General features: G+C 43.1%; 1 protein-coding gene across 2 annotated transcripts in view; it reads left to right on the top strand.

Annotated features, from left to right (window-relative positions):
* The window catches only part of LOC126338532 (serine-rich adhesin for platelets-like), a 2,400,280-nt gene that overhangs the window by 1,971,632 nt on the left and 407,112 nt on the right, over positions 1-21,536 (top strand). The window lies entirely within an intron of this gene.

Here is a 21,536-nt window from a genome sequence, read left to right as displayed (position 1 = left end):
AAAGAATGATGTTTCGTAGGATTTTACGTACCGTGCTCAAGTGTATGTCCAAAGTTCTGGCAATTCCCCGTGCACTACACGTCTGCACACCACCACTCGTCTCCTCCTGCATTGCTGTGGCCACTGCTTCCACTGACGTTGAATTAATTCTCTTCCTCCCTCTACTAGAACCCGTCTTTTCGAATTTCCGCGTCATTTTCTCCAGACCCACGGCCTTTTTTCGAACCCTTCAGTGTCTAGAACGCCTGCAGACCGACGTTTGCACAGTCATCATTCAGTTTTACAAGCAGAGCGCGATCCTGCATTGATACAGTCATGGCGAACGTCGCACACGCGAAAGGAGGAAAATCTGTGTACCCGGCGTGTTTATGCCAACTTAAATGGGCCGTGCACATGACAGGTGTTTTCATTTACATATTCTGACACATACAGCAGCATCTATAGATCAATTTTCACACTATTTTCTTTCTTCTGCCATACGCTTTTCCCCTTCTCCGATAATATTCCGTTTCAATTTGACGTCATTCTGGCCAGTGGTGTTATTTTCACAGCATTTTCAAAGTTTAACTTTAATTATCATCACTCTGTACTTGCCGAAGTACTAAAGTATTTCGGGCACTGTGTCGGTGCTTGAAATGGCATAAGAGTAGAGACAGAGTGATATTTTGCGTAATTACACGGAAATGAAATACTTGCCGCAGTAGTAACGCGTTTAGGACACCGATTCCCGTGCCCGGAATAGCATCAGGCTAAAAAGGGATTGTTATTTCGCGTAATTAGACGAAAGTAAATATATCGTGAGGAAGGGTTTTTGACTGTGTGTTGTATTATTTTTGGCTTTCAAGAGATCTAGAACGACGTACGTCCGCGTTCTCGTGTCAAAATGCTGCTAGCTCAGAATGGATAAGTGATTCTAGAGTTTGGATTTCCACTTGCGTGGTTTTTCATGCTGCTTTTGTCTTCGCCCACGCAAATGGCCGATTTGTCGCGTATTAAACTTTAAAGGCCCGATTAATTTGTTCCATTTAGATTTTTTAGCGTAGCACGAGTTTCTTTTAGAAACTTAGATAAAAGAACTGCGTGGCAGTTCAGATTTTCATGAAATACTATTTCTAAGTTTTATACTTTTTAAATTCAAATCTCTCGTAGTAAGTTACTTCAACTCGAAATCCAACTGAATAGTTTGTTTGTTTGTAAGTATCCGGTTCATGATATATTTTATAAGGAACTCGGTTAACAAATGGTTCAAGTGGCTCAGAGCACTAAGGGGAATTAACATCTGAGGACATCAGTCCCCTAGACTTAGAACTACTTAAACCCAACTAACCTAAGGCCATCACACACATCCATGCCCGAGACAGGATTAGAACCTGCGACTGTAGCAACAGCGCGGTTCCAGACTGAAGCGCCTAGAACCACTCGGTCACAGCGGCCGAACTCGATTAACGGTCATATCGTAAATAGTGCGCAAGAGAAAGCATCCGCTAGAGATCTGCGTCTTTCCTGTGCTCTCGCAAAAGTCTGGCAGAAATTCCGTTGGCTTGCTGCCTAACCCGGCTAATCGGTTAATGACTAGCGAGGAACGAATGTATTCAAACAACGGGATACATCAAGCCGATACAGAGTCTAAACCCTACAGTTTTAGCTTTATTGAAGAAAGAGCATTCTTCCAGTTGTACTGATAGTAAGGTCAAATTGATATTTTCAAATCGTATCACGCATGCTAGTTCCCACGTTATTGGTTCTCGCAGTACACCACACGAAGAGTTCGCGTAGCACGGGAAATATCCCTCAGGTAAAGCTTGGATGGCGACAGTGCTCGTGATAAATAAACTAGAGAAGAAATTCAGTGCTTCGCTAACGATCGGATGACGTGGAACTACTCGCAGTATACGCTGGAGGGAATGTCTCCCGCGGTAAGCGAAGCGGTGCCTTTCCGCGAGGTGGTATACAGGTCGCAGGGAAGCTCCACGGCCGTACGTTTCCATCCAGCCAGAACGTTATTCTGCTCGCAGCCGTCTCTGCGGCTAGCGTCCCTACATTTTTCACGGAGCCGCATATTACACTTTACACGGCGGGTGTGCTCGCGGGAAGACACGCTTCGCTTCCTCATACCGGACTCCCAGATAACCTGCGGCGCGACGAAACGCGGAGGAAGAGCCCCTACGTGTTTATTGCTCTTTGAATAGTGTAGCACGCCCCCTTAAAATACTCAGCCCGGTCTGATAACATTTTTCGTCGGGGGGAAAAGCATGAAATAGGGTCACTGCGAAAGAATGCAGGGAACTGTGCCAAGGAAACGGAGGTGGCGCTTTTTATTTCTCTGAGGTCTCCAGCAGAAGTAAAGCGGCTCTATCGTCTGCGGCTTTAATCCAGACGGACGTTCATAGTCGTGTATTGTAATTTAACGCAATTGCATGATAACGACATATTTCAAGTACAAAAACCGTGAAATGGTAAATGATAACAATCTTTGTCTTCCGTAAGGTTTGAACGTAGCGTTTCTTCGACGTCCACGCAGTTATAGTCGGAGTTAGAGGTCAATGACATTGTAATTCTGTCAGAGACATCAAAGGACCTGGAAGAGCAGCTGAACGGAATGGACAGTGTCTGGAAAGGAGGATATAAGATGAATATCAACAAAAGCAAAACGAGAATAATGGAATGTAGTCGAATTAAATCGGGTGATGCTGCCGGAATTAGATTAGGAAACGAGACACTTAAAGTAGTATAGGAGTTTTGCTATTTGGGGAGCAAAATAACTGATGATGGTCGAAGTAGAGAGGATATAAAATGTAGAATGGCAATGGCTAGGAAAGCGTTTCTGAAGAAGAGAAATTTGTTAACATCGAGTATAGATTTAAGTGTCAGGAAGTCGTTTCTGAAAGAATTTGTATGGAGTGTAGCCATGTATGGAAGTGAAACATGGACGATAAATACTTTGGATAAGAAGAGAATAGAAGCTTTCGAAATGTGGTGTTCTGCAGAAGAATGCTGAATATTAGATTGGTAGATCACGTAACTAACGAGGAGGTATTGAATAAATTGGGGAAAAGAGGAGTTTGTGGCACAACTTGACAAGAAGTAGATATCGGATGGTAGGACATCTTCTGACGCATCAAGGAATCACCAATTTACTATTCCAGGGCAGCGTGGAGGGTAAAAATCGTAGAGGGAGACCAAGAGATGAATACACTAAACAAACTCAGAAGGATGTAGGTTGCCGTTAAGTACTGGGATATGAAGAAGCTTGCACAGGATATAGTAGCATGGAGAGCTGCATCAGACCAGTCTCTGGACTGAAGACCACAACAACAACAGAGGTCAATACGGAAGAAATAAATTAATAAATAAGGCTTCAAAAGTCCGTGGTACAGCCAACAACCAGTAATCACAAAAATTGTGGCTTTCACCCAAGTTTTATAGATCTGTCCTGTTATTTTTACATTTAACTCCATTTCCAACCTCTTCGACCAGTCGCAGGTCTTGCATTCACCCGAATTAATTAGGGAAACCGAGGTCTCCTGCCCGGAGCTTGAACTCTACTCTTTCCGAAAACGAGTCCTGTCACTCAGAACAGACAGTAAACAAATTGTTTGGAGTAATTATGTATTTATTCTCTGAAAGTTAATTGTCACTTAGGTTAGAAATCTGTGCATGCACTTCTATACAAAAGAACACCAGGCAAGAAGTACGAGGGCGTGCTGCTGAGTAAAGCCTTCGAATCTTCCCAATATCGGTTGAGGTGTTACATGTCAAGCATAATACTGGATCGACTTTCCCGCTTCTCTGACGCTTGTTGCAACTGCTTGCCGCTAGCGGGCACCTAATTATAGCCTGTCATATGACTATGTGTAACGTAACTACGTCGGTCCGTGAGAACCAGCGTGCTGTAATCGAGTTTCGAATTCGAAGAGGTCGTACGCACGTGGAGCAACGTCATTTTCGGCATGACTATGCCAGACTACTCACGACCGCTACGACACCTGCAAAAAACTGACATCTTGGGTTCACTGTCATCAATCATCCTCCATAGTCACGCCCTGGCCCCATCCAATTTTCATCGGTTTCCAAAACTTACAGAACACCGTCGAGGACTTCACTTTGGTAACGATGAAGCGATGCAAGCAGAGTTGAGGCTGTGGCTCTATCAACAAATTCGAACATTCTACAGCGACGTTATTCGCAAACTGGTCTCTCGTTCGGAGACTCGTGTTCGTCGCCACAGTGACTAGGTTGAGAAGTACAGGGTGTCCACAATGAGACTCATAAAATCTGAGAAGAAACACAATTTATCGACGAACAAATACAGGGTAATCATACAGCAGCTCATCAATCTTTCATACACAGGTGGATGGTTCAGTACACTTGAACATGGCCCGCATCTCGTGGTCGTGCGGTAGCGTTCTCGCTTCCCACACCCGGGTTCGATTCCCGGCGAGGTCAGGGATTTTCTCTGCCTCGTGATGGCTGGGTGTTGTCCATAGGTTAGTTAGGTTTAAGTAGTTCTAAGTTCTAGGGGACTAATGACCATAGATGTTAAGTCCCACAGTGCTCAGAGCCATTTGAACCAACCACTTGAACATGGGCGCCACGGATAGCGCGAGGAATATCAAGTCTATAATCGATTTCGTGCCATGTGTTGCGGAGCATCTGTTCTGTGACAGAGTTGACGACAATTCTTGTGCGCTGTTTCAAGTCTTGCTGGTACTTTATTGGTGTAGTTTATATCCAGTCTTTCACATAACCCCACAAGAAAAAATCGAGGGGCTTACGTCGGGCGGACGTGGCGGCCAAGGATTTGGACCTGCACGGCTAATCCATCGTGCGGGAATGTGTCATTTAAAAATTTTCGGACATCAAAGCTCCAATGGGGTGGTGCACTGCCCTGTTGAAACATCATATTTGGCTGCAGGTCTGTTATCTGTGGCACGGCAAATTGTTCCAACATGTCCAGGTGGATGGCTTCATCCACAGTCGGCTCCTGAAAGAAAAACGGCCCAACAATGCGATTTATCATCAAACCATACCACACATTAACTTTCGGACTGTCGCGCATGTGTCCCCTAGGAGCATGTGGCTTTTTGCACCCCCAATACGCACATTGTGACGATTGACAGCCCCTGACACGTGAAAGGTTGCCTCTTCAGTAAACATCACGCGTCATAAAAATGTCTCGTCCGCGGCAATGTGATCAAACATGACACATGCAAATTCCTCTCGCTTTGGTCGATCATCACGCTCGATTTCTTTCCCAACCTGCACTTCATATGCGTACAAATGTAATCGCTGATGAAGCACTTTGTGAACTGTTGAACATTTCGTACGAAGTTCTTGTGCTGCCTGTCGCACTGACTTCTGTGGACTTTGTTCGAATGACCGCCGCACTTGTTCCACATGATGTTCGCTGATCCCAGGCTTACCACCACCATGCCCTTTCGCAATACTCCCTGTAGCCAAAAACTGATCACTCCACTTCTTTATAATCTTGAACGACAGGGACGCTTTGTTGTAAACTCGACGAAAGTTTTCTTTGCACTTGGGTCGCCGTTTTTGTCTCTGCGTACCACCAGGCCACTTGTAAACGCTCCTTCATATCCTCCATTTTGCTAAACCAATTGATTGCAGCTCCACTACGGCCACTTGGCATATCAAATAGGCACGCCACAAACTTGTTGAGTTGCTCTGTCTGCCCCTTTAGGATTCACAGTTCCACCATCTGAAATGAGAAAGATATAGTATAAGAAAATGTTGGAGTCTCATTGTGGACACTCTGTAGATATGTAGACATGAAGAATAAACTTATAGAATGTTAATGAAGTTTGTTATTATTTAAAAAGCTTTAATAGTATTCACATCAAAAATTCTGAGGCGTTACTTTTCAGAATGCCCTCAGACAACCAATCATGCGAAGCTAGCACGTGAAATACGGTTTCTAAACTTTTTCTATGAGCCTCTGTTCAAGAAGGTACGTTATAAATAGGATACAATTCATTATGCTTCAGACGCATATTTGCTGAAACAAACGATATAAAACTATGACATTTTCGTTCATCGATGACAGTCGGACACCCGAATTACTAGAAATTACGTACTCTTAGAAATAACGTAAAGTCTACAGTTCTCGTCCTTTAAATCCATAATATCAGTGACATGTCTCTTTTACACTCAAACCATTATGAACATTTACATTAATGACAGTTACCTTAGTTCCCATAACAGAACGAAAAAATGGTCTTCATTAACCAGTGTTTATATTTATTCTTAATAGAACTATTTTCAATCAATTCCCAAACGACAGACAGTGAAAATGATTTATTAACAGATAGAAGTAATTTTACCTTATCAGTTTCTTCCGCTCAATTTAGGAATTTTTAAGTATTAGTTTCATAGAAAAGTCTGTTACAACAATGTTATTTGTTACAAGTTGATACTTGTGTAATTTCGTTAGTTTCACAATTAGTTCGGTACAGGCTTGGTACAGCTCTAGGATCAGCGAAGTAAGCCTGTGTTTGTTGCAATCATTAAACGGGCTACGACTATCGTGCACTTGATAGGCGATGTTAGCGAAGGTTCCGATGCAACTGTCTGCGTAAACCGGCTATATTTCGTGGCCTGATCTTCTCAGTTTAGAGATTATTACAAAATTATCTGCTTGTGCACCACAAGGCCTGGAGACTTGCACCTGATTCAATTTTCACTGCCACCTCATTGTGGGTCTTCCTAAGGCCCTTCTTCCGGCTGGTACAGCATGGCCAGACGTGAGATTTTCTCTGCACTCATGGCTTTGTAGATGATGTTTCCATAATGTTTTATCTTGTTCAATCTTTTCATTACTATTATAAATATCTAGTTCATTCCTAATATCTTCATTTCTTAAATGCTCTTTCCTGGTAACACCTCTCACTTGCCTAACAAATCTCTTTTCTGCTGCTTGGAATTCGCTTTTATCGTGTTTTTTAGGGATCCATGACTCACTTCCATATAACAGTACCTGCGTAGCCATTGTTTTCTAAAATTTTAATTTCCTTCCGAATTTTGTTATGAAATTTTTATCATTCCACATACGGACTGATATTTGTTAATTCTATTTTCTATGTCCTTGTTCATGTCATAGCTTACATCGCACCCTAAAACATTGAAGTTGGAGATATGCTCAAGTGGTGTATCCACTGCTTTTTTTCTAAAAAAAAAGTTTGAGGGTATTCCGACATTGGATATAATGCAGCGAAAATTAATTATAACTGAAGCATGGGATACCACCTAAACTTCCTACTTCTTTGCAAATTCTGCAGCCAAGTTTTTTGTTTGAAACGATCAGCCAGTCATTTTTCTGCCAAAATGCGATTTCTTGTTCCAAAGTCCAACATTCTGGACGATCATTTAATTTTCAATCATGCACACGTTCGTTCACTGCAGTTTCACACGTTGGTTCAGTGCTCAGGTTTACGGTTTCACTTTTGCCATCCACTGATGTTGGACTTCCTGGCTCTTCAGCCGCACAGGAATTATTGACAGTTTTCGATTTTTTAGATGCAGGAGAACATGCAAAATAGTTTGTTAGTTTTCCGCTCATCTCTCACCTCCATCTTAACTTACAAGTTGCGACGAAAGTCAGGACACACTGTAAAATTTCGCACAACCAACAAGAACGGAACGGCAAACGGAAACGAATAAAGAACAACAAAACAAAGATGGCAATGAATCGCGAAGGATCATGGTAGCGGAACCGTAGAGACATCTATCGGTAGCACGGCGTTTGAGCGTACGCATGTCCATTTAGCACTACCATCTCCCCCTATTAGCGGACGAGGGCACTGCATGCTTGTCGAACTGGCTGCAAGCGATTCAGTTGTCGAGAACGGTTTCCGCAGCTTCGAAATGCTTGAAACAGTCAATGACATCGCTTTTTCCACCAAAAACTGCACTGGCGTCGTTCGTATTGCAATTACCAACACGAAATATGAAATAAAAAATTTACGTCCGTGAAATAAATCTTTGGCACTCTTCCAAGTTCTCAACTTCGTAAAAAAAAAAAAAAAAAAAAAAAAAAAAAAAATACTTTGTCGACGAAAAAGTTTAGGGGTAGGCATCCCCAGCGTTCCCCCAGAAAAATAGCACTGGGTGTATCATATGTGATGATTTTTGTGAGAGTTGGTTATTTTTCATGATGAGCCACGATTTTAGTTTTCTTTATGTAGGTTACATTTTGTAGTGTTGCTCTTGGGAGACGAAAATAAAAGAATTTTTTTTAATGTCGAGAAAGTGAATATTTTGGTGGGCCACTTGGCAACAGAATCAGGGATTGATTACACCATTATAATAACATACGTTGAGCATTAAATACCTGAATAAGAGCAGCACATTGATATATATTTGAGATCGTTCGGAAGAAACATTATCATTTCTGCGCATTTTTATAGTCGCGATGTAGTCATACCCTGATCAACACTAAGGTACCAGAGGATTTATAGACTTCAAAAGAAATGCAACACTACACAATTGAAAAAAAAAAGTTGGTTCAGAAATAATAGGAAAACGATAATGTTCCTGCTGCCTCTTGCTGCGTTCGGCCCATCAGCGTCATCGTAATTTCTTAATTAATAAAATAAGCGAACTTATCTTTAACACACTTTTTTTAATGCTACGTACCTTTTCATATTAAATTACAATAGATGACCATTGTGGTTTAATACCTTTAACAGTCAAAATGTCCTCTTGGTGCTGTCTTTCGTAATCAGTTACAAGAAACTACATGTTTTCTGATTGGGAAAAATAACAATTAGCATATTCACTCAATATTTTCACATAAAATATAAAACACAGTTGCGGAACGGAGCAAGTCCGCGTCCGTCTTTCATAGAATACAAACAGTAAAAGGTGAGGCCTCATTTGTCTTGAAACAACAGACTTTTTTTTTATACCATTAATCGATACATGAACATAGAGATTTACAGTCACCGCGCAAGAACGGCAAAGATAAAGAATAATAGACTCTGTGGCCGCTACGCGATGGTTCATTTCTTTTACTTTACAATTGTTCGATAACTTTAGGCCATCAGGCGTTTACTATTGTGCGTTTATTAATGTTTGTGAGGCGAAAATGACTAATATTACAATTTTCTTTATCGTAAGTGTTGTAATTTTCTGACTGCTTTCTGTAGCTCATCTTGACTTCCTTTCCGAATGACAGCATATCTGCGTACATAAGAATATTAACATATTTATTTGTATTAGACTGTATACTCAGATTCACTTCCTACAAAAGTATTTCGACCTTTCTTTATTTTTTATTTTTTTTACTGTCTAGTTCTTTATTATGTTGGCTCACAGTGTAAATCAGAATATTAGGGGAGAAACAGTCTTTCGGAAGCACTGAGCTTTGAATATTTAATCTCGGAACGCTAAAAAAACGTAACAGAGACTTTTAGTTGATCGGCGGGACTCAAACCTACAGCGAGCCGACGAGGCGCACGATCGTTCTGCCGGCACCAGCGAGCAGGAACCGAGGGGCATTGCGACAGTAGGAAGGCGCATTTGAAATGGTGCACGCCAGTGGAAGCTCACGTAGCGAGCAGCGCAGTGCGGTTCCATTCATTGGCGTCGCCGAGCGCAACACGCACATCAGCCGGGCGCCGCTCGTTACGTCACGCACCACGTGATCACCGCACCAATTTCCCCCTCCCCTCCCACAGCCCCTCCCCTCTCTCACCCTCTCCCTCACCCTCACAGCGGACACAGCAGCACTTTCCCATTCCGCGTAGCGGCGGCGGCCCGCTCACCACAACCAGCCATTACCGGCGTTTTCATTATATTTAAATTCCTTTCTCCCTCGCCACTTCCCTGGGGATCGGCGGGCGGGAGCAGAGATAGGTAGAGGGCACGTGGGAGGGGGCGGCCGCAAATAAATTGCCCACAGCGCAGAGTCGGTCCTTTCCGCGCCGCTGGTCTGTGGCGTGGTGGTGTGGCGTTCTGTACGCGATGTGCGGCGCTGTACCGGCCAGCCGGCGTGGCTAATTCGCGACCGTTTGTCTCTGACATTATCGCGCATTTTCGCTGTTTGCGTTTCGTCATGCGCTGTATTTAGTGCTCGTTGCTGGAAACCGGCTGTCCGCGTTCGGCGGCGCCGCGCGGCGCAGCGCTGTTGATTTAACGCTGTTTCTGAAACTAATACGCGTGCGCCGGCGTTCGAAAACTGCACTTCCGGAAACTGAATCCCATCGCCGCCAGGCATCTCTGTGTGGACGCTGGGTCGACAGCCGACGTAGTTAGCGAATGCCGCTGCCACCTATTTCCGGAGCAGTATCGGTGTTCGTCCAGTAGGTGTGAGGCAACCATTCATTACGCACCATTATCTATTCGTCGTCTCTTTTCTGTGCCGGAAAAAAAAAATTATTTTTCCTACGACTGTAGGAGATGAACATCTGCGCCAAGGGACGTATCATCCACGGAGCAGAAACTGGCACATAAGTAAATATAGCACATAAACAGGCGAAGACAACCATTATGGCTGGAATACACTATTTGTAACTAGCCATTTTCCCGCGGCTTCGCTCGCATATGCGTTCGACACATATCGAACACATTTCCTCCCTCCCCTCTCTGCTTCCACCTCTTCCTTCCTCTGTCTGTGCACCTCATCCTCCCACCTCTGTCTGTCTATATCCTCTTCTGCATTTTGTCTTTTCATCTCCTCCTCCTCTTGTCTTTGTCCATTTCTTCAACCCTCTCTCCCTTTTGATTTCCAGGTCCCCTCCCGCCTCTTCCTTTTACAACTGCTCACAACCCTCAACACGTTCTGCCTGCCGCATGCACCTTCCTCTCCTCCCCTCTCTCTGTCCATTTCTTCCTCTCCTTCATTCTGTCCATCCCGTCTTTCTATCTCATCCTGTGCCAAGCTGTGCTCATAGGGACATGTAGCCCCTGTAATACAGTTAAATAAAGCAGGTGATACTTCTCCCACAGCACATGTGTCATGCAGGGCACCCTACTTGTCATGTCCCAGTAAACTGTTTCTTGCCCCTGACATGCAGGTTGTCCTGCAAAGCAGGTTGATTTGGCAGGCCGATACTGTTGCCATACAACATTCCCCTCATGGAGGGCAGCCTATACTCTGGGGCTCCTATTGGAACTAGCAAGTTATAACTTCACAGAGGTGTTACTCGTCAGGCCTGCTCTATATATATATTCCCTCAAGACCAAACGCAAACACTACATCGGCACACTCAACGTGAACACCTTGATGAAGACAGGAAAGATGAAAGAACTGACAGACACTCTCGAAACATTTGAAATCAAGATATGTGCACTGCAAGAGACACGATTCACAGATGAAGACCATTTCAACACGGAGAATTTCAGAATACACAAAGGAAAACCATCGAGACAACTGAAAAACCAAAGGCTTTTTGGCACAGGATTTGCAGTACACAGGTCCATCACGGACAGCATAATCGACTTTTCGTCACCAAACGAAAGAATTAGCACCATCACAGTGAAATCAGCCAACAAGTCCTACACAATAATCAACGCACATGCACTGACTAATGACTGCAACAGGAAAAACCCGGACGAAATTGATGACTTTTGGACGACAATGGAAGAAACAATCAGAAAAATTCCTCCACGTAGAGTCAAAATAATACTGGAGACTTCAACGCTAAACACGGAAAAGAAAAAATATACAGACATACCACAGGAAAGCATACTCCACACAAGAACACCAACAAAAACGGAAAACATCCGATAGACTTTTCCAAAAGCCACGACCTCCCCATTATTCAACAAAATTCAAGAAACCAACACGAAAACTTACCACATGGAAATTCCCCAGCGGAAAGCAAGAACTACAAATCGACCACGTAATAGTCCAGAAAGACTCACAAAAAGAAATTTTGAACATAGACACCCGTAAAGGCTACTTCGACTCAGACCACCACCTACTACAGATCAGGATTCGTCTTTTGCCCAAGAAAAAACTCCAGAGGAACAAAACTGTTAGACCAGATCCAGAATACGTTACTTTAAACCAGACACAAATATTACTCAAAATTAAAATGGAGAAAACGACAGACTGGACACAACTTTCACGAAGAAACCGAGAGGCCATGTAACTAGCACAAGCACCACGCACACGGAAACACCGTTGGTGGAACCACACTTGTGACCAAGCTATTGACCAACGAATCAGTGCATGGGAAAAAATTGGATGAACTTCTTGAAAACACAGAAGCAATCAAGCAAAATCATTCACAGTGAAAAACGACAGTATGATAAACGGCGACTGACGGAGATCGAATCGGACTTCATGAAGAACAATACAAGAAACTTCTACAGAACGTTCAGAGAAAATATGACTGGATGTCAACCACCCAACTTGTGCTTCAGAAGGCCGGATGGAACCCTAGAAACCAATACCAATTGTGACATTCTGGCAAAGTACTTTGAAAAACTGCTCAACACGGACCCTCCAATGGAAGAAATGATGACAGAAACGAGCACGCACAATCCAGATAGTGAACCTCCAACTCAAGAAGAAGTTAAAGAAATAATCAAGTCATTCAAGAATCATAGAGCACCAGGAGAAGATGGCATCATCGCGGAAATCTGGAAGTTACAAGACCCAGAACTCACCAAAGACATCCACAGGATCTTGGAAGACATCTGGAAGACCATGAAAATTCCTGACGACTGGAAAACTGCCCTGATACACCCAATACACAAAAAAGGTGACAAGACTGACCCGAACAACTACAGAGGAATATCCCTACTACCGGTCACATACAAGATCCTCTCTAAAGCTTTACTGAACAGACTAGAATGTCAGACCGACCACTTGATTGGGGAATACCAAGCAGGCTTCCGCAAAGGGCGGTCTTGTGCGGAACAAATATGGAACCTGAAAATGATTTTACAACACAAACAGAACCTGATCATTACTTTTGTCGACTTCAGAAAGGCGTACGACTCTATCGACCGGAAAACTCTCTTCAAAATTCTAGCAGAATACAAAGTAGACAACAAAACACGGGCTGTCATAGAGCAAACTTTAACCAACACGACCTCCAAAGTAAAGTTCTGTGGGGAACTATCAGAGCCGTTTGAAATTCGCACAGGTGTCCGGCAAGGCGATGGCCTCTCACCTCTCCTTTTCAATCTGGTGTTAGATAAGGTCATAAAAGAATGGGAAACATCACAACAGGGGATAACCTTAGGAAACCTACAGATTAAATGCCTGGCTTTTGCAGACGATTTGGCGATTGTCAAGAAAGGTATAAAGGAAACAAAAGACGCTATTGAAAAACTGCACGAAATCGCTTCCAAAACTGGACTACAGATCTCTTACGAAAACACACAGTTTATGAGCACAAAGAAACTCTCATCTCTGAACACGAAGTATGGCATGATTTACAAAACCGCAAACTTCAAATACCTCGGTGAAACACTACAAATGAGTGGACATAACAGAGACTCAAACGAAGAAAGAAAGACTAAACTGAACAAGGTATACAAAGTAGTGTGGAATCATTACAACAAGAAGTCTATCTCACAAAAATCCAAATTACGCCATTACGACACGGTGGTGCTCGCCGAGGCACTATATGCAACAGAGACCACACAAATCCTAGGGCATACACGTATCAGACAATTAGAAAAAGTAGAACGGAAAATACTTAGGAAAATATTTGGCGCAACTAACAACAATGGAATATGGATCAAGAAACCTACAGAGGAACTATACAAACATACGGAGACAATCACAGAAAAGATTAGAAAACGCAGACTACAATTCTATGGACACCTATACAGAATGCCATCACACAGGCTGACCAAACAGATCTTTGACTGGGTAACCACTAGAAACAACAAATGGGTGGCAGAGGTAGAAAACAACCTGAACCAACTCAACATAACAGCATACAAAATAAACGACAGAATAAAATGCAGAAACATCATTAAGAAAAGTAAACTACATGAGATACAATGTGACAAACGAACAGGCATAAAATGGACCGAAGAACGCAACAAGAGCACAGCCCGAAGATGAAAGAAATATGGGCAACCAAAAAGGCAATCAAGATGAAGCCGAAGACACAAAGCCGACAAGAAGCATGGACAGAGGACCGGAAACAGAAACACAGGGAGCGAATGAGGGAAGTTTGGGCAGCAAGGCAGGCAGCAAAAGGAACTGGCCATGTAGTTTAGTCCAAATGCGCTCTTTAAGGGCAAAACACCAATTATATCACGCGACTGCTACGGTCACAGGATCGAATCCTGCCTCGGGCATGGATGTGTGTGATGTCCTTAGGTTAGTTAGATTTAAGTAATTCTGAGTTCTAGGAGACTGATGAACTCAGATGTTAAGTCCCTTAGTGCTCAGACCCATTTGAACCATTTGGAAAATACGTAGTGGTAATCGTCTGAAGCAGTCTAAACTGCAGTGACCACTAAAACTAACTGCGGGAAAGTTAGCTGCCATTCGAAGATTCTTTGGAAAAATCTTAAGGAAACGTAATTCATACATAAAAGAAGTGGCTTACAAAACTTTTGTTCGACTGATTCTTGAGTATTACTCAATAGTCTGTAACCCTTACCAGATTGGATTGATACAAAAAATAGAATTGATCCAACGAAGAGCGGAGCATTTCGTCACGGGATCGTCTAGTCAGCATTATGGAGATTATCAATGAACAGCAGTGACAGGCGCTACAAGAGAGGTTCGTGTATGATAGAGAAGTTTACTGTTGCAGTGCAGAGCGCATACGTTTGAAGAAGAATCGAACAGAAAAATTATTTCCTCCATCACACGTCTCGCTAAATGCTGGGGATGAGAGAATCGGAAGCATCAGATCCCAGACGGAGTTTTACCTATAGCCATTCTTCCCACGACCCATGTGCGAGTGAAACACGATACCCTCCGCCACACACTGTAAGCTGGCTGAGAATACTCGCAGATTCAAATAAAAACATGTAAGTTAACACTACAGTGGAATTTAACAGATCTTAAGGATTGAGTTGGTTATTGCTACAGGTTTATAAAGCGTCATGGGCTTAGCATGCGGACAAAAGTCAAAATATCTCAGAAAACGCCACCAGAGTATGAAGAGAAAAATTATCTTTCCATCGCTTTTATTAATCAACATCTAAAGAAATCCAGCATGGAACTAATCCAAATAGCGAATATGGACAAAACTCGCCTGATATTTGATGTACCGAATAACAAAACTGTTGCTATGAAAAGTGCTAAAACTGTAACTACAAAAAAAGTGAACATGAAGAAATGCACTAAACTATCGTCCTTTCATGTTGTGCTGATGATACTAAACTTAATGCAATGATCATTTTCAATCGCAAAACAATGTCAAAACTTTTCTGAAATACCACGTGTTGATGTTCATGTACATGACAAGTGTTGAATGGATGAGGTTGGTAAGAAACTATGGATTAACAGAGTGTGGGAGAGAAGGGAAAGTGCTTTATTGAAGAAGAGTTATTTTCTTGTGCTCGATCAGTTCAGAAGTCATTTTAAAAATTCTGCGAAAGAGAAATTGAAACTTGGAAATATAGATCTTGCTGTTATTCCGGGAGGATAGACCGTATAAAGTGTGTATGAAAGAGGAATGGAACAAATGGATGATAGATGAAAGCAGAATTCATCACGAAGGAAGCTTTAACATAACCTGCAATCAAACAAGTGTGTCAGTGGATAAAACAGTCGTGGTCTAGAGTGAGAGAAGACATTATTGTTAAATCTTTCAAGAAGTGTGGCATAAGTAACACTCTCGATGACAATGAAGCCCAGCTTACATATGAAGAGGGCAACGATGACGACGAAGAGGAAGAAGAAGAAGAAAGTTCATATGACGATTTTCATGGATTTTAAAGGTCAGTTCGGTTTTATAAACTAAGAATACTTTTGGTCTGGCTATGCAATCTAATAATAAAAATGGTAAAAATGTTATTTTAAAAAATGATTAAAAAATTAGGGTGTGATATATAGTCCGGAGCATCTTACAGTTCGTAAAATACTGTATTAAAAGTGGGGTCGACAGTGACAACACTGTCTATAAACACGTTTCACTGAAATTACATTTATTTCTAAGGAAAGCAAATATTGTGAGAAGTATGTCACAAAAGAGAAGGTAATTACATTTGAAACTACACGAAATAATTCGAGTCTTTACAGGGAGAGAGCGCTTGACTTTGCAGCTTATCTATGTCTGTGGTTGTTGCGTTGCAACATCGACAGCGCTTTGTTCATGCTGGCGGCGTAATGATAATGGCCCCGGCAGTCATAAAATTGCAATGGATTAGTCCTCTTGCTTCGAATATAATTTTCCAGACGGTCATGTTACCCTCCGTCACAGGCCTTTGGTCACAAGCCGGTGGACGTAGTTGCTGTATAATTCACGTTCGCATCACAACCTTCCATACACACGTTTCTGTTTCTGACGTCCCGTGCACTGTTTTAAAAACGTATACAATGTATTTTTTACTCGCTCATCCCGAAGATACAGTCCGTCCGTTTTTAGCAATCGTAATCACGAAATCACAGTTCTGGCGAAAAACAGTACCACAAGTAACAAACAGCTAAAAACTCTATATGGCAACAGTTAACGCGCGCGCAGCAGTTCATTAAGCCACACATAAGTACATTAGTTCGTTCAACCCAGTTACGGGTAAAACAGTTAGGTCCTAACCACGAGTATCAAAGTCCATTCGGGTATTCATTGTCACTGCTGTTTATAGAACTCAAAATTCTCAGTACTCGCGGTCTAACATTTTGTTTTATAACGTCCATGTAGAAATTGCGTTTATAACGAGCTTCTGTCTAGCACGATTACACAACACACGGGTGTTCGTCACGCCACTGCAAATCCACTCTGTGTCACTCTTAGTCTGCCCACTTTCGATATCGCGCTCACAACACATTTCATAAAAGTATTACAGGGAACATCAAACATAATTGACACTTTTGCGTATTCAATTGAAAAAAAAAATCATGTACCAATATTAATAAAACAAAAAACCCTTACATATCGTACTATACAACAAAACAACAAATATTCTAAGCCATCAGAGTATGTATACGGAGTAAATGAAGCAGAAGAAAAGAGAAAAGAAAAAGGAAAAAAATATCACTTATAATTAGCATTATCTTCACATGGCAATGTCATCACTGATCCTCATTGCACCGCACAGAAGCTTAAAGGCGCACTACGCGCATACATGTTTCATTCATACTCAGCTGTGAATACAATCGGGTTTTTTCAAGTTATATTACTGTCATATACGTATCTATTAATTAGGTAAATAAATTTGCCTTTATTTAAAAACATAATGATTTATACACGCGTCAGAAAAAGTATTGCATCACCCCAGTTCCCAGAACTTAGAAAATGCAACAGTCTACTAAAGAAACTGGCTGCATTTAGCTTGTCCGATCCCTCTTGGAGTACTGCTGTGCGATCTAGGATCCTTACCAGATACGATTAACGGAGTACATCGAGAAAGTTCAAAGAAGAGCAGCACGTTTTGTATTATTGCGAAATAGGGGAGACTGGAAATGGTGTGGACGTCATTAAAACAAAGGCGATCTCACGAAATTTCAAAAAAATGGCTCTGAGCACTATGGGACTCAACTGCTGTGGTCATTAGTCCCCTAGAACTTAGAACTACTTAAACCTAACTAACCTAAGGACATCACACACATCCATGCCCGAGGCAGGATTCGAACCTGCGACCGTAGCAGTCGCACGGTTCCAGACTGCGCGCCTAGAACCACAAGACCACCGCGGCCGTCTCACGAAATTTCAGTCAGCAACTATATCCTCAGAAGCGAAAATATATTGTTGGCGCTGAACTACATAGGGTGAAACGATCATAATTAAGTGGGGGAAATCAGAGCCCGCATGGAAAGATACAGGTGTCCTTTTGTTCCGCGCACTGTTCAAGATTGGAGTAATGGAGAATTATTGTGAAGGTGGTTCGATGAGCCCTCTGCCACGCACTAAAGTGTGGTTTGCGGGGTATCCATGTAGATGGAGAGGTAGATGTAGGTTGTAAATCTTAGATCTTAAGTCGAGTAAGATGTGGTCGGAGGTATTGATTGATGCTTTTGAGTTCATGGGTTACTGATACTTGGATCTGTCTTGAGAACAGATGTAAACAGTTGGAACAAAACAGAAGATTATTCATTAAGACGTATTCGTCATTAATAGTTGTAAGTAGTGAAGCATACTCTTACAGCGTCGCCCTGCCTGGACATGAAATCAAGAGGAATAAGTTTGAGCACGGGCGTGGTACGGAGCTGGACCACGAGAACAAAACTAAAAGGTGACCGTATAGGAAGAAGAACAATCAAAAGTAATTTATTTCAATGGTTCAAATGGCTCTCAGCACTATGGGACTTAACTTCTGAGTCATCAGTCCCCTAGAACTTATAACTACTTAAACCTAACTAACCTAAGGACATCACACACATCCATGCCCGAGCCAGGATTCGAACCTGCGACCGTAGCGGTCGCGCAGTTCCAGATTGTAGCGCGTAGATCCGGCCAGTGTGGCCGAGCGGTTCTAGGCACTACAGTCTGGAACCGCGCGACCGCTGCGGTCGAGGGTTCGAATCCTGCCTAGGGCATGGATGTGTGTGATGTCCTTAGGTTAGTTAGGCTTAAGCAGTTCTAAGTTCTAGGGGACTGATGACCTCAGATGTTAAGTCCCATAGTACTCAGAGCCATTTGAACCATTTGTAGCGCGTAGAACCGCTCGGTCACTCCGGCCGGCAGTCATTTATTGTTAGACCAAATCACACTGGCAGACCCGCCATTCAGACTTCCCTGCTCTTGGTGTTGCAGCCATGACGCCACACACACACACTTGGGAGGAAACGCAGCAGTATTATACTTGTTACGGATGTAGATACAATAATATAACAAAATGATTATACCGATTTGATTGGAAGTTCTCGTGTATCCTTTTCCCAACCCCTTACGAAAAACGTTTTTTTTGTTCTGTTTTCAGGAGAATTATCAAGTAAATAGTAAATGAATAATTCAATATTGATGAATTGCACAGTTATAATAAATCTGTTGTTAGAATTACGTGAAAATGAAAAAAGTACCAGATCGAGATTCGATCCAGAGACCTCGCGTTTGTGAAAGTACGCGCTTATTCGCTGGCCAGCGGAGTGCTTGAATATTAAACACCATACAAAGCGTATAAGCACGCCTAAAATTTAAAAACTCGATTTTCTTAAAAACCGTTGAGTTTAGATATATTGAAATCTAGTCGTGCCCAACATCCTCTCAATATGAATCATATCGATGTGTGGAAGTTCTTACGGTCCGCTTGTTAGCATCTCGGCAGCTTATTTTGAGACTCGCTGGTGTAGCGGCGCGTGCATACTGCAGTTGCAGGCTGGGCACAAACTGCAGCGAGCGAGGCGAGCACGGGCTGGCGCGGCCGTGAGCACGCCGGCCCAGCCACTGTCCTTTATTTCTTCCTCACTTGTTGGCTTAACCTTGAGGCATGACGTCAGCCAGTTTAGCCTACCGCAGCTCTACTCGTTGTCTATTTTCTGAAGCTCTATTAAGCACCCACGCCTGCCCAAAAAGCCTTCTCGTACGCTGCGAGCCAGTGCAGCCGCTTCAGAGCCACACGTGCTGGCGTAGAACTGCGACCAGTCGAACTACAGTATCGTAATAACGCTCGGCATTTTTCCTTATAACTCTTCAGCATGTACACTAATGGCCATTAAAATTGCTACACTAAGAAGAAATGCAAATGGTAAACGGGTATTCATTGCACAAATATATTATACTAGAACTGACATGTGGTTACATTTTCACGCAATTTGGGTGGATAGATCCTGAAAAATCAGTACCCAGAACAACCACCTCTGGCCGTAATAACGGCCTTGATAGGCCTGGGCATTGAGTCAAACAGAGCTTGGAAGGCGTGTATAGGTACAGCTGCCCATGCAGCTTCAACATGATACCACACTTCATCAAGAGTAGCGTATTGTGACGAGCCAGTTGCTCGGCCACCATTAACCAGACGTTTGCAGTTGGTGAGAGATCTGGAGAATGTGCTGATCAGGGCAGCAGCCGACCATTTTCTGTATCCAGAAAGGCCTGTACAGGACCTGCGACATGCGGTCGTGCGTTATCCTGCTCAAATGTAGGGTTTCGCAGGGATCAAATGAAGGATAGAGCCAAGGGTCGTAACACATCTGAAATGTAATGTCCTCTGTTCAAAGTGCCGTCAATGCGAACAAGAGATGACCGAGACGTGTAACCAATGGCACCCCCACGCTTCCAATGTGCGTTCACCGCGATGTCGCCAAACACGGATGCGACCATCAGGATGCTGTAAATAGAACCTGGATTCATCCGAAAAAATGACGTTTTGCCATTCGTGCACCCAGGATCGTCGTTGAGTACTCCGTTGCAGGCGCCCCACCTGTGATGCAGCATCAAGGGTAACCTCAGCCATGGTCTCCGAGCTGATAGTCCATGCTGCTGCAAACGTCGTCGAAATGTTCGTGCAGATCGTTATTGTCTTGCAAACGTCCTCATCTGTTTACTCAGGGATCGAGACGTGGCTGCACGATCCCTTACAGCCATGCGGATAAGATGCCTGTCATCTCGACTGCTAGTGATACGAGGCCGTTGGGTTCCAGCACGGCGTTCCGTATTACCCTCCTGAACCCATTGATCCCATATTCTGCTAACAGTCATTGGATCTCGACCAACGCGTGCAGCAGTCTCGCGATACGATAAACCGCAATCGCGATAGGCTACAATCCGACCTTTATCAAAGTCGGAAAATTGATGGTACGCATTTCTCCTCCTTACACGAGGCATCACAACAACGTTTCACCAGACAACGCCGGTAAACTGCTGTTTGTGTATGAGAAATCGGTTGGAAACTTTCCTCATGTCAGCACGTTGTAGGGGTCGCCACCGGCGCCAACCTTGTGTGAATGCCCTGAAAAGCTAATCATTTGCATATCACCGCATCTTCTTCCTGCCGTTTAAATATGGCGTCTGTAGCACGTCATCTTCGTGGTGTAGCAATTTTAATGGCCAGTAGTGTAATTAAAATTATGTTCGTTTATAACTTCAGAGCGTTTTCCCACAGATTTAATAAACAAAACAGATACACATAACAGTCATCAATAACATACTCTTCCTCACTATTTACGTCTGCCTACGCTGGGATAACTTCTCTGCTCTGCGACTGTAGAAATCGCGTGGTTTTGAATCGAAGAACTCGTCGAGCCATATCCGGAGCTCTTTTCATCCAGAAAGGAAGTTCTTTGAAACTTCTTCGATAGAGACCGGAAAAAGTGAAAATCGGAGTGCGCAAGATCAAGTGAAACAGGTGGCTGCGGTATGATTTCTCATCCCAACTCCTGTATAATGTTCTTTGTCGGTCTTTCAGCGTGCGGGCCAGCGTTATCGTGGAGTAGTATCACTTCTCGCAGTCTTCCTGAACGTTGTTCTTGGGGTGCGACTCAAGATATCTCATTC

Source organism: Schistocerca gregaria, chromosome 1, assembly GCF_023897955.1.
Source record: "Schistocerca gregaria isolate iqSchGreg1 chromosome 1, iqSchGreg1.2, whole genome shotgun sequence".
NCBI classification, from domain to species: domain Eukaryota; kingdom Metazoa; phylum Arthropoda; class Insecta; order Orthoptera; family Acrididae; genus Schistocerca; species Schistocerca gregaria.
Note: the sequence above shows the minus strand (reverse complement) of the source record. Positions and strands in the feature narration are given on the sequence as shown.